Genomic DNA, 11493 nt, shown 5'->3' with positions numbered 1-11493 from the left:
TAATGTACCTACCCATACTTTTTTACTAGAATATCATGCAAAACGTACTCGAGTATTTTTCGAATTGCTATTTATTAAATACTTCACTATCTACTTATAAGTAGTTTAAAATCAAAATTTTCTACTTTTTTGGTAGCTATGTATATTAGTAAAATTATAACTTGACACATGTTCTTGGATTTTTAAGTCTTATGAAATTATTTATATTTAAAAAAATAGATAACAAGAAATATTCACTAAAACTAGAAATACTTTATATTTTTAAATGTTTATAATAAAAAAATTATAAAAAATATAAAAATTTACCTAATTTATACAAATTTTGTATAAACATTTTTTTAATCAATGTAATTTTAATAATTCAAATGAGTCAACTAACCATATTTACTCGGGATGTAAATACTTTTGAATTAATAGTTGTGGTGCTGATTTATAGATATACATTTATTAAAATGATATAAATCACACCTGTTTCACTTAACAATTCTGAAAATAATGCATCATCAACTTTCTAGAGGACTGAATCTAAACTGCCTTATCTCAATTCCACCCACCCCTATACCATCGTATATTCAAGCACATACATACGGGCAACATTCTTCTAAAAAAGTGTTACGAAGAGTCAAAAAGTCGTCCTCTTTTTCTGGGGGGTCAACCACCCCACATTAAAGAGTGCACGTGTATCCCCGTTTCGGTGCAATCACCCAGTCGAGTGTCGTATAATCTCGCCGGCAACACACCCAGCATAGTAAATTTGGGCCGCTGTTCGAGCCCTCAATGTAAGAACTACAATCTAGTCGGCCAGATGTTCTCAAATCACGTCTAAACGACCACCGCACCCAGAAAATATTTGAACGTTTGGGCATCCACAACTCCCAAGGTCACCGCGACTGTGTGGTGGTGGTATTCTCAGCCATAGTTGCGCGGGGCTCGCCGCCGAGTTCCATTTAGTTGGTAGAAGGGTGTGCACCACTGAAAGTTCTTGTTTTACCCACGTACGAGTCGTCCATCGTCTACCCCATTCCCAATGTACCCCGCGCAGCGTCAACATTGTGTTCTGTCAACACTGGTGATGTTTTTTTACATGTGCTACAAGTAAACAATTTGTGAGACGTCAGGCAAGTCTTGCTAGTTAGTTACAAGGACAATTTATTGCGTAAGTGTTTTTAGAATATAATCGTTTTGCGCACACCCTTGTTCACGGCGCATGACATAAGCTGTTTGATTTAATAGAACATTAGAAATTAAATTAATCCAAAATTTGCATGTTCCTAATTATTCTACCTACTTCTTAATTAGTTTTATACTGCAATACGCCTTTAAATTTTAAATCACACTTTTGTAGGGTGTACTTATTCAAATAGTAAATTTTTCAAGTGATACTTTTACCCATCGTATTAGAATCTTTCAATGATTTCTCTCAGTAACATTTAATGCTATAATTTAATCTAACCACAAACCGTGTGAAATAGAATTATGTACAGGAAGGTAAGTATAACGGTGCATTTATTATATCCGCAGGTCTTACAAGGGAAAAACGCGATTGTGCGCTAAAAACATTCAAAGACTTCGCGGTTCTTTGTACCCCGAGTTACCCCGAGAAGTTCCGAAACCGACAAAGATAGACTATTATTTGCTGACATGGCGACCTGAAGTGTTGTGGTGTTTAGTTATCCTGTTCGGGGATTTAACCCTTTTGTTTTTTATAGTGTCACAGTTGCAAGGTAATTACCATTAAATCGTATAAAATATTTGCAGACGTCTTTAAAATTTATACAACTATCCACTGCGTCTATAATAAATATCTAAACAATCGTCAATTGTTTTACCCTGTCCTTTAAAATCAATATATTTCCTAAAATCAATATAAAACCCTCATGACGTGCCCGCAGCTTACATTAATTTACCCACATTTTCAACTTACCAGCATTTTCATGGTTATTTTTATTCGTGTGATATACCTATTTAAATTTAGATAATTTAAGCAAAGGGTTGCGTAAACTCGTTCCAAACTGTAGAGTAGGCGGGGTGTAGCTTTGCACGACTTGTGAATTTTAAATATGGCGGAGGGCTGTGCCATTTTCGTATCGTGGATTGCCTATTTATAACTTTATTATTCTTTTTTTTAAGTACATACATACTATCATAATTAAGCGATAAAGTACAAAACAAACTAGTAATGTTTATGTTGGTATACTACAAGTGACTTCTTTGCGGGAGGGGAGATTCACTATGATGTAATATGAGTTCAAGAACGACTCGGCTTATGGACACCTGTGTGAATCATATTCATCAATCAGGCCTTGCATTTTATTTATTTTGTTTATTTATTATATTGAATCACATCTTTCAGTATCACTTCGAATTCCTTAAACAAAGCATTACATATTAGAATAACTGATTTTCTTTTATTTATTTATTTTATAATTTGTTTCCTGAGAATTTTTCTATTTCAATAAAGTGTCTCCTCTTCAAAAATGTAGCTTACTGGCTAACTATTTAATTATTTAAATGGGTTTTAAACTAATTTCTAATGCAGATCAAATCCTCTTTCAGTTTTTGATTGAAAATATATTAATTTTTATGTTTCATAATGCAAAATATCTTCATATTACTTCTTTAAATATTAGTTGTAAGATTTGCAAGATTTTTGTGCTCCTTCAGCCCCAAAGCTTACTAGAACTTGGTTTGATTATTGCGAGATTAACCAAAAATCAATTAAAATGAAAATGAAGTACACATACACTTCTTACAATTGACTAATCTGTTGTTTTTTTAATTGTCTTTAATCGATACTTGATCAAATTTAGATTATTTCTCAGCATATTTTTATGGATTCTGGTATTTAAATGTACACTGAAGGATATTGGTATTCCATAGATGCTACTGCTGCTTATTTATCCAAATAGTATCATTGTCAATATTCTTATGGTGGATTCTTTGGACAGAAAGCTATTTATAAAACTAAAGTTATTAGACAATAATTGTTGTATCTGTGAAGGCAAGGTCTTAATATTTTGACATACTTTCAAAGTTCAATATTATTATTATTAGTATCATATTTCTGTATACTAGATTTTATTAAAGGTCTGGCTAACTTCTAGAAATGCAAAGTACCCAAAGGGTTATGAATGAAGAATATTCATAGGTTTCAACATTAATACAGATAGCCAACGATTTTAAATTATAGGCAGTACCTAATAAATTGTCAATATGCATTCATATATGATTAAAACGCCATTGTTTTTTATAAACATTGATTCTTTCAATATGCTCATTGTTAATTTCTAGGTTTATATTATTAATATTTTTCTTCAATCCAACCATAAATTTAATTTTCGTTATCCTGACTGTTAGGGCATATTCTTTCCTTATTATTACTACTTTTGTTAATAACTTTTGTAAATCCTTGAGATTTTCTGTCTTAATATTGTTAATCGGAATTCTATTCAATTATAATTATACCAATATGTTGGTGATAATAATAATAATAGTTTTGACAACAATATAATGATGTGTTCTGAGTATAAAAGATAGAGTCAGAAATAGAATACAAGCTTGCCTGGCTCCCCACCTCTTTTATGTTATTTCTTCTGTTGATCTTTTTTCAACATTACTGTACTGTAGCTCATTATAATAAAGGGTTGGTGATTATTCATGTCTTTGGAATCTGTTTGGAATATGATTTTGTCTTTATGATGTTGTATAAGTTGCTCATATCTCACTTAGTCGAATACTTTGTTGTATTCAATAAAACATACATAGGAATCTTGATTTACATCTAGGCATTGTAGTGTCAAGATATATACAATATATTGTATTGTAAGCAAACTGCTTCGCATACTCCCAGACTTTCTGAATCCAAAATGGAGTGTCTCTGATGTCTTTCGAGGTTAGCTTATAGTCTGTGATGTATTATTTTCAGAAACATTTTTAACATATGGCTCATTAAACACTTATCATGTGATAGCTATTGCAGTGTTGGCGTTTCAATTCTTTGGTGGCTATAAAGGTAGTGGTGAGCCATTTTTGTGATATAATGCCACTTCTATAAATGCTATTAAAGAACTTTCTCAATGTGTCTGTATATTTCTGTTTCAATAATTTTATGTCTATTTGTGGGTATTCATGTCCAGGCATTCTTCATCATCATAAGTGGCTCGACAATCCGTTGTGAATCTTGGCCTGCTCACAAAGAGGTCGATTCCTGGCAACTTCCCTCCATCTTATAACCCTTAGAATCTGTAGGTCTTCTTCCACATCATCAATCCATCTCATTTGTGTGTCCTCTGCTTCTTGTGCGCTCTGGTTTTGAAAATGTTAATCTCTTCATGTATTCGTGATCTGACATCCTAGCAATGTGTCCAGCCCATCTAAGTCTCTGCACTTTAACGAATTTCACAATATCGGGATCGGTGTACTTATAACTGATATAGTTCAAAGTTGTATCTTCGACGCCATAGCCCATTTTATCATTTTGAGATAAGATCCACGTTTCAGCCCCATATATCAAAACCGGTCTTATTAAGGTCCTGTATATATTAATCTTTACTACACATTTTATATTTTTATTTTTTAAATGTTTCTGGATGCCGTGGACAGTTCTGTTTGCTATTGCTATGCGTCTTTTTATTTCGTCGCTTGTCGTGTTTGTTGCGTTTACTAGCGATCCAAGATATGTAAATTCTTTGACTTGCTCAGAGGTATGGTTGTTGCTCATACTTCTGTCTACTATAACTATATCGTCAGCGAATGCGAGAATTTGCGTCGATCTATTAAAAATAGTTCCATTCATTCTAATATTTAATTGTATGATTGCCTTTTCCAAGGCAATATTAAAGAGCAGGCACGCCAACGCGTTCCCATGTCTTAGACCATTATTAATGTCAAAGAACGTAGAGTTTTCTCCTTCAATTCTAACGCATGAGCTTACGTTTTTTATTGTTAGGTGGGTCAACTTAACTAACTTGGGTGGGATCCCAAAGTCTATCATTGCATTCTTTCATTTTTCATATTTTTCAAAGTATATTGAATTTCCACTTGACTTTTTCACATTCTTATGTCTGATCCGGTTTCATTTTCTGGGAGTATCGTTTCTTTTTCTTTTCGGTTGTCCTTAAAAAGGTTTTCCATATAGTTCTTCCACAGTTTAATGTTTCCTTCAATGTCGCTTACAATTGAATTATTCTCATCTAACAAATAAGGCGTTTAAGTATTTGGCTTTTGTTTTTTGTTAGATCTTTCACTCTCCTATATAAATTACAAATGATTATCATGCAATTATTGTTGACTTCTTAGTTCTTAAATATTTAAATATTGATATCTCAAAATATAACTAAAATATTTGCAAACGAGTTATTGCAGAATTTGCAGTTATTATCGTTTTATGGAGTTTTATCACAGATTAACACAAGGATGTTTCTATACGAAGTTGCGATTCAAAAAGTTGCCGTTTGAAAAAGCTCTAGATGATCGGGTTGAAATTTTCCACACTTAATTTTACTTAGAATGGCCTTATGACCGCTATATTATCCATGTCACTTGTAGTTCAGTCGTCAGAGAGTTGATCCCTAAAAATTATACGAACAAGCTGAATTTTACAGAGAATATTAATTTTGGGACCCCAAAGAAGATTCAAAAAAGTTTACTACTTTTACCCCCAGGCTTCCCCCTAAAACCCCGCTCACAGGTGGGTAAAAACGCAAAAAAATCAATTTACCAAGAATCTGTACACCGTAGGGAAAAATGTTTCAAATAAAAAATGTAACTGAGATAATTTTAAACAAAAATGTTAAGCATTTTTTGACAGTTGCTTGTCAGTTACGCGCTCGAAATCAATGTTCAATAAAATTTGTATCGAAATCTTTTGATCCAAATGTCCTATCGACAAAACTCAAGATGCGTTTTAAAGGCAAAGAGTGCAGCTTTCGTATGTAGTTTTATATTTTGCCGAGAATAAACTCACTTTTCATAAAGGAGTTAAATCAATTTAAGGTAAGATCAATAAAATTGATTACTTTCATTAACCAGTTGTAGTAAAATTTCCATTTTAGGGATCAATCTTTAAAACCTATTTCAATTTTGCGTTGTTGTAACAAATATAAGGCATTTGAAATATGAATAAAAAACGCAGAATTTAATGTTAAACATTACAAACGATCACACGTCACGAGAAATGCGTTAAAGAAGACGGTTTTGAGTGTAGTTTCTTGCTGAAGTTTTGTTCTTTTGAAAAACGTACTAGGGTAATATGAAAAAAAAAAGTTTTAGGTGTTTTATTTCGTTTGTTGTGTGAAAGTTTAAATCCAGCGTTTTTTAAGCATATTTCAAACTAAAACTCAAAACTAAAATTTCATGCTATGGGTTTTAAAGGTTAGATTCTAGTTATTGAAACTTCATAGTGGCCGGTCAATGAAAGGGATAGATTGTATTGATCTCGCGAGAATTATAAAAAATGTCAAAAATACCGCCACGTTTATTTATTTAACACCTGTATAAAATCTAAGTTTAATTACGGCAAAATGCAAAAACTGCATACGAAATCTGAACTCTTTACCTTTAAAACGCTTCTTGATTTTTGTGGATAGGTCACTTGTATCAAAAGATATCGAATTTTTACCGTCGAACTGATACAAATTTCAAAATCGACGGTCATTCAAGCGTTGTTTCTAAAACGGTTCATTCTACACAAAAAATGCTTATAAACATTTTTGTTTAAAATTTTCTCAGCTACATTTTGTATTTGAAACCTTTTTTTCTACGCTGTAGATATATTCTTGGTAAATCAATTTTTTCGGTTTTTCCCCACCTGCGAGGGGGTTTTAGGGGAAGCCCGGGGGTAAAAGTGGTAAACTTTTTAGCATTTTTTTTTGGATTCCAAAATTAATATGCTTGGCAAAATTCAGCTTGTTCGTATGATTTTTAGAGGTTAAGTGATATTTTCGTCATTGACGACTGGAGTATTATGGCGAGTATGGTAATAGTTATTTATATTTATAAAAAAATGCAAAAAGTACTGTTTCCACCGATATTTCGATAAATTATTTATTATTTTTATAAAAATCGAAAGCAAGCATTTTTTCCGTTATCTTAATATCCATTCATATTCTCCTGAAATTTAAATTCGAAGATTCCAGTACAGAAAATAATTGAACCTTTTAAAAAATCACTAGTTACATCTTAGATACATCTTATATAATTTATATTCATATCTTTTTTGTAGACCAGTATATCTTTTCTAGTCAAAAGTATTGATATTTGTTAAACATGAATTAACTATACAGCAGTTTTCTATTTTTGTAAGTTACGTCTAAGGTGCCGAAAGTCAGTTTTTTATTTCTAGCTTAGAGTTACATCCAGTGGCGCACCCAGGGGGGTTTTGAGGGTTTAACCCCCCCAGGCCCCATCCCGACACTGTTACTCACACATTTTAAGGAGTCAAAATGGAGACAGCATCATAAAAAAAATTCGGCGATCAACCAAACCCCCCCCCCCCCCAGAGGCAAATTCTAAGTGCGCTACTGGTTACATCCCAATCTCTTTTTGTGTTATGTGGTCTAGAAGTTTGTATTTTATGAATAACAGAATACAATTATTGTGATCATTATTTTTGTTTATTTCAAATATTGCGATAATTATTTTTTTTTTCATAACTGATCCATCATCCTATTTTTATTGTATTTCTGCTATTATCTATTATTATTTGTTATATTTGGGTTCTCAACTATATCAGTGCTAAACACTATTCTTTTAAACTGAATTTTTTTGCTTGCAAAAACCTATTTACATTCACCTTACTGGTACAACTTTTTTTTGGTCATTAAAATATATTTTATAGGAATCATTTCTTTGAAGGGTAACAGTTGGATCAAAGGTATTCATATACCGTTGGTATTTATATTTATTTTTAAAAGTTGACAGTGTAATGTAGTATATAAAATCTGATATCATTTAATTTCAGTGGTTTTGTCATACAATTCGTGAAGTTTTGTTTTAATATTTGATAATTAGTATTAATATTTAAATAATCATTATTATTTTCCTATCTACTGGAGTAAGGTTTTTTAAACGTTTTCACAGTTTATTGCGCTACCTTAGTACTGGCTGTGTAGTATAAAACATGTAAGTAATTTCGTTTTTAAGAGTTAGTTCCGTGTTTTTTGTTGTGTATAATTTACATATTCATAGATTCATACATCGATTTTTTTATACGTAGGCCATTAAGGGATTTATAGATGATTATGGAGTCGCTAATATAGAAACATTATAAAACATGAAAATATACGTTATTTGAACACATGTATATATAGGTAAACTTCATTCACAATTATAAGAACTGACTTATGCAGAATTTAAAAGTATCCCGCTGATAAAGTCGAAGCCATAAAGGGATTTGCCTCTTCAGGTAAAAAGTAAAAAGGGCCGGCTTAACGAATTTTGTATTTTATTTGTGATTTACATTATATATTTAATTTAAATAAATATCTAGATAATTAAGGGAAAAAATACATTAATGATCAATAATCAAATTTATAAAATTTTAAGTGGTATACAGCGAAAATCAAAAATATTTATTTATGCTTAAAAGTGAAGTGCTTTTAAATTTAGGTGCAGCATAAATTATTATTTTAATTTGGTTGTAGGAATTAAAAATTATTTTTAAATTTAGATTCATGGTCTTTTAATGATGTATCAGTAGGTGCATCAATTTTTAATTTTATTTCTAATTTACCTTATTCAATGTACAAAATCAACAAATGCAAAAGTATTTTTTTATTTACTTTTTACTTTAAATGTATTATTTAATTATTAGAAGGCCATGAATCTAAACTTAATTTTTAATACCTACAAACATTTTAAAATTACATTTTCTTGCATATCTGAATTTAAAATCACTTTCCTCTTCAGTATTAATTAATAATTTTGATTTTCCCTATCTACCACTTAATACTTTATAAGATTATCGATAAATGATTTCTATGTGATGCATAACCTTTAATGAAGAATAATTTTTTTTCGTGAAATTGTTAATAAAGAAATTTCCTATTTTTTACCAACTTTTTCAGACATGAAACGGAAAACTTAAACATAACAAGTCAACATGAATAAATATGAACCTTTTAAAACGAGTAAATCGGTACTCACCGAAGGGATCTCAGACATTCAGATACAATTAGCGTCTCTTTGTAAAGACAATGAAGTCGACTTTATTAAAGTAACAAGACATTTACTTAACACAGACACTACACATTACTCCCCTGAGTTAGTGATAAGTTATAGTCTAAAAAAATCATTATGAAATTGACTGGCCAGTGTGAAAACCAGTACCAATAAAACACAAAACACACACACACAAAACATTTTCTTCGTTGAGACTTAAAATAATGATTAATAACAATAATTATGGGAAATTTGTATGTTTATAAAAATAGTTTTTTGACATTATGCTTGAATGACAATATTTGATCTGATTATATGTACCTATATACAGTTGTGCTATGCTTGGCTATTATGCCGGTCCTGGCAGCTTTGGTAGCTGTGACAATTATACAACAATAGAGTATTTACAAGGGATTATTCGTTTTACAGCTGTTATTAAAATAACTTTTATAATGAGACACTAAATTTCTGGATACAGTATACATATCAAAAAAAACTTTAAGAAATTAAAAGTTTTAATCATTTTTAGTTCACTATGACAGTTACTAAAGGCGACGTTGCCAAAAAGATACAAATTTCTGTAAAGCCAAATTGTTATTTTAAAAAGTGGCATGTAAAGAGTAGAAGTGTTTTATGTTATCTAAGTCATAAACAATTTTGTATTTTATTGCTATACTAGTCGACAAAAAATTCATTCTGGTATATTTATAAAGATTTTTTCTGTAAAAGTTTCTCGAAAAATCAAAAAATGGAAAAATTTAGCTTAAAACAAAGAGTTTTAATCTTTACCGTGCTGTAAATAATCTATACACTGATACTACAGTCGCCAGAGACAAAAATGCCGCTGAACCTATAAAAATTATACGGACAAGCTGAATTTTTGCGGAGAATGTCAATTTTTGGGACCCCAAAAACTATGCAAAAAAGTTTACCACTCCTATCCCCTGATTTACCCTAAAACCCTCGTTATAGTTTGGTGAGAGAAACGGCAAAAATCTATTTACCAAGATTCTACGCCATAGAAAAAATGTTTCAAATAAAAAATGTAGGTAAGATAATCTTGAACAAAAGTTTATTAGCATTTTTTGTGTAGAAGGAACCATTCTCTCAGAAACAACGCTTGAAGCGGATTTTTCGCAAATTTTTATAAATGTATGGCGCAATTTTTGCCATTTTTTATGATTTTCATGAAAAAAATAAAATTTATTACTTTTATTGACCGGTCACTAAAGAGTTTCCATTTATATAACCCAATCTTCAAAATCTATCATGAAATTTTGGTTTCGAGTTTTAGTAACAAATGTGATTCATTTGAAATATGCCCAAAAAACGCTGAATTTAAACTTTCACATAAAATGGGGCTTGTTTTCAATTACACACAAGTACGTTTTTCGAAACAGGACAACTTCAGCTACAAATTCCACCAAATACTATCTTTGTGGAGGCATTTTCCGTGAAGTGCGATCGTTTGTAAGAGTTTACTTCATATTTGTTGTCAAAACTCAAAATCGAAATGTAGTGTTATAGTTTTTGAAGATGTCTAACAATGGACTACGTCCGGTCAATTTTATCCATTTCATGAGAATCATAAAAAATGGCAAAAATCGCGCAACGTTTATTTATTGAACATATTTATAGAAACTGAATCCATTTTCGGCAAAATATAAAAATTGCATACGAAAGCTGCAGTCTTTACCTTTAAAATGCATTTTGATTTTTGTCCATAGGACACTCTCATCAAAAGATATCGAATTTTTACCCTCGATTTGATACAAATTTTATGTAAAATTGATTTTGCACGCGTAATACATTCAAAATCGTCGCTTCAAGCGTTGTTTCTGAGACAACGGTTCATTCTACATAAAATTGTCTCATTTTTTATTTAAAACATTTTTTGCTACGGCGCACATAAAGGTTCTTGGTAAATCGATTATTTGTTTTCCCCCTACGAGTGGGTTTTAAGGGGAAGCCGGGGGTAGAAGTGGTCAACGTTTTTGCATATTTTTTGGGGTCACAAAATTGAGATTCTCAGCAAAATTGACCTTGTTCGTATAATTTTTAGAGGTTCAGTGGCATTTTCTTCTCTGACGACTGGAGTATTTCTCCAAATCGTTTCACTTTATCGACACCGTTCCAAAATTAAATTAGTTTTTAGAGTCGAACAACGGATATCTAGTGTGGAAACCACCTATGGAATAAACTTGCTTGCGCCCTTATTTTAAAAAATATAAAAAACGCTGAGTCCCGTCTACTTTTAAATATAAATGAGCACTTTTTAAACATAAATTTGAATGTACAAGTCACGCAAGTCTAGCATCGTCCATTATCTTTTTT

At 31.1% G+C, this 11493-nt stretch overlaps 1 protein-coding gene across 5 annotated transcripts in view; it reads left to right on the top strand.

The window, feature by feature from the left end:
- Positions 1 to 834: 834 nt before the first annotated feature.
- ttk (zinc finger and BTB domain-containing protein ttk) overlaps positions 835 to 11493 on the top strand; it is a 91343-nt gene continuing 80684 nt past the window's right edge. Inside the window, exon 1 of one of the 5 annotated variants that reach the window (XM_072523298.1) lies at positions 835 to 1156. The gene's annotated coding sequence lies outside the window, so the exon portion shown is untranslated. Of the gene's footprint in view, positions 1157 to 1258; positions 1725 to 7852; positions 8122 to 11493 lie in introns of those variants that run through there. The other 4 variants (XM_072523297.1, XM_072523301.1, XM_072523300.1 and 1 more) reach the window with 4 other exon arrangements.

The sequence above is a fragment of the Diabrotica undecimpunctata genome, chromosome 2 (assembly GCF_040954645.1).
Source record: "Diabrotica undecimpunctata isolate CICGRU chromosome 2, icDiaUnde3, whole genome shotgun sequence".
In the NCBI taxonomy this organism is placed as follows: Eukaryota; Metazoa; Arthropoda; class Insecta; order Coleoptera; family Chrysomelidae; genus Diabrotica; species Diabrotica undecimpunctata.
This window is presented reverse-complemented; position numbering and strand designations above follow the sequence as displayed.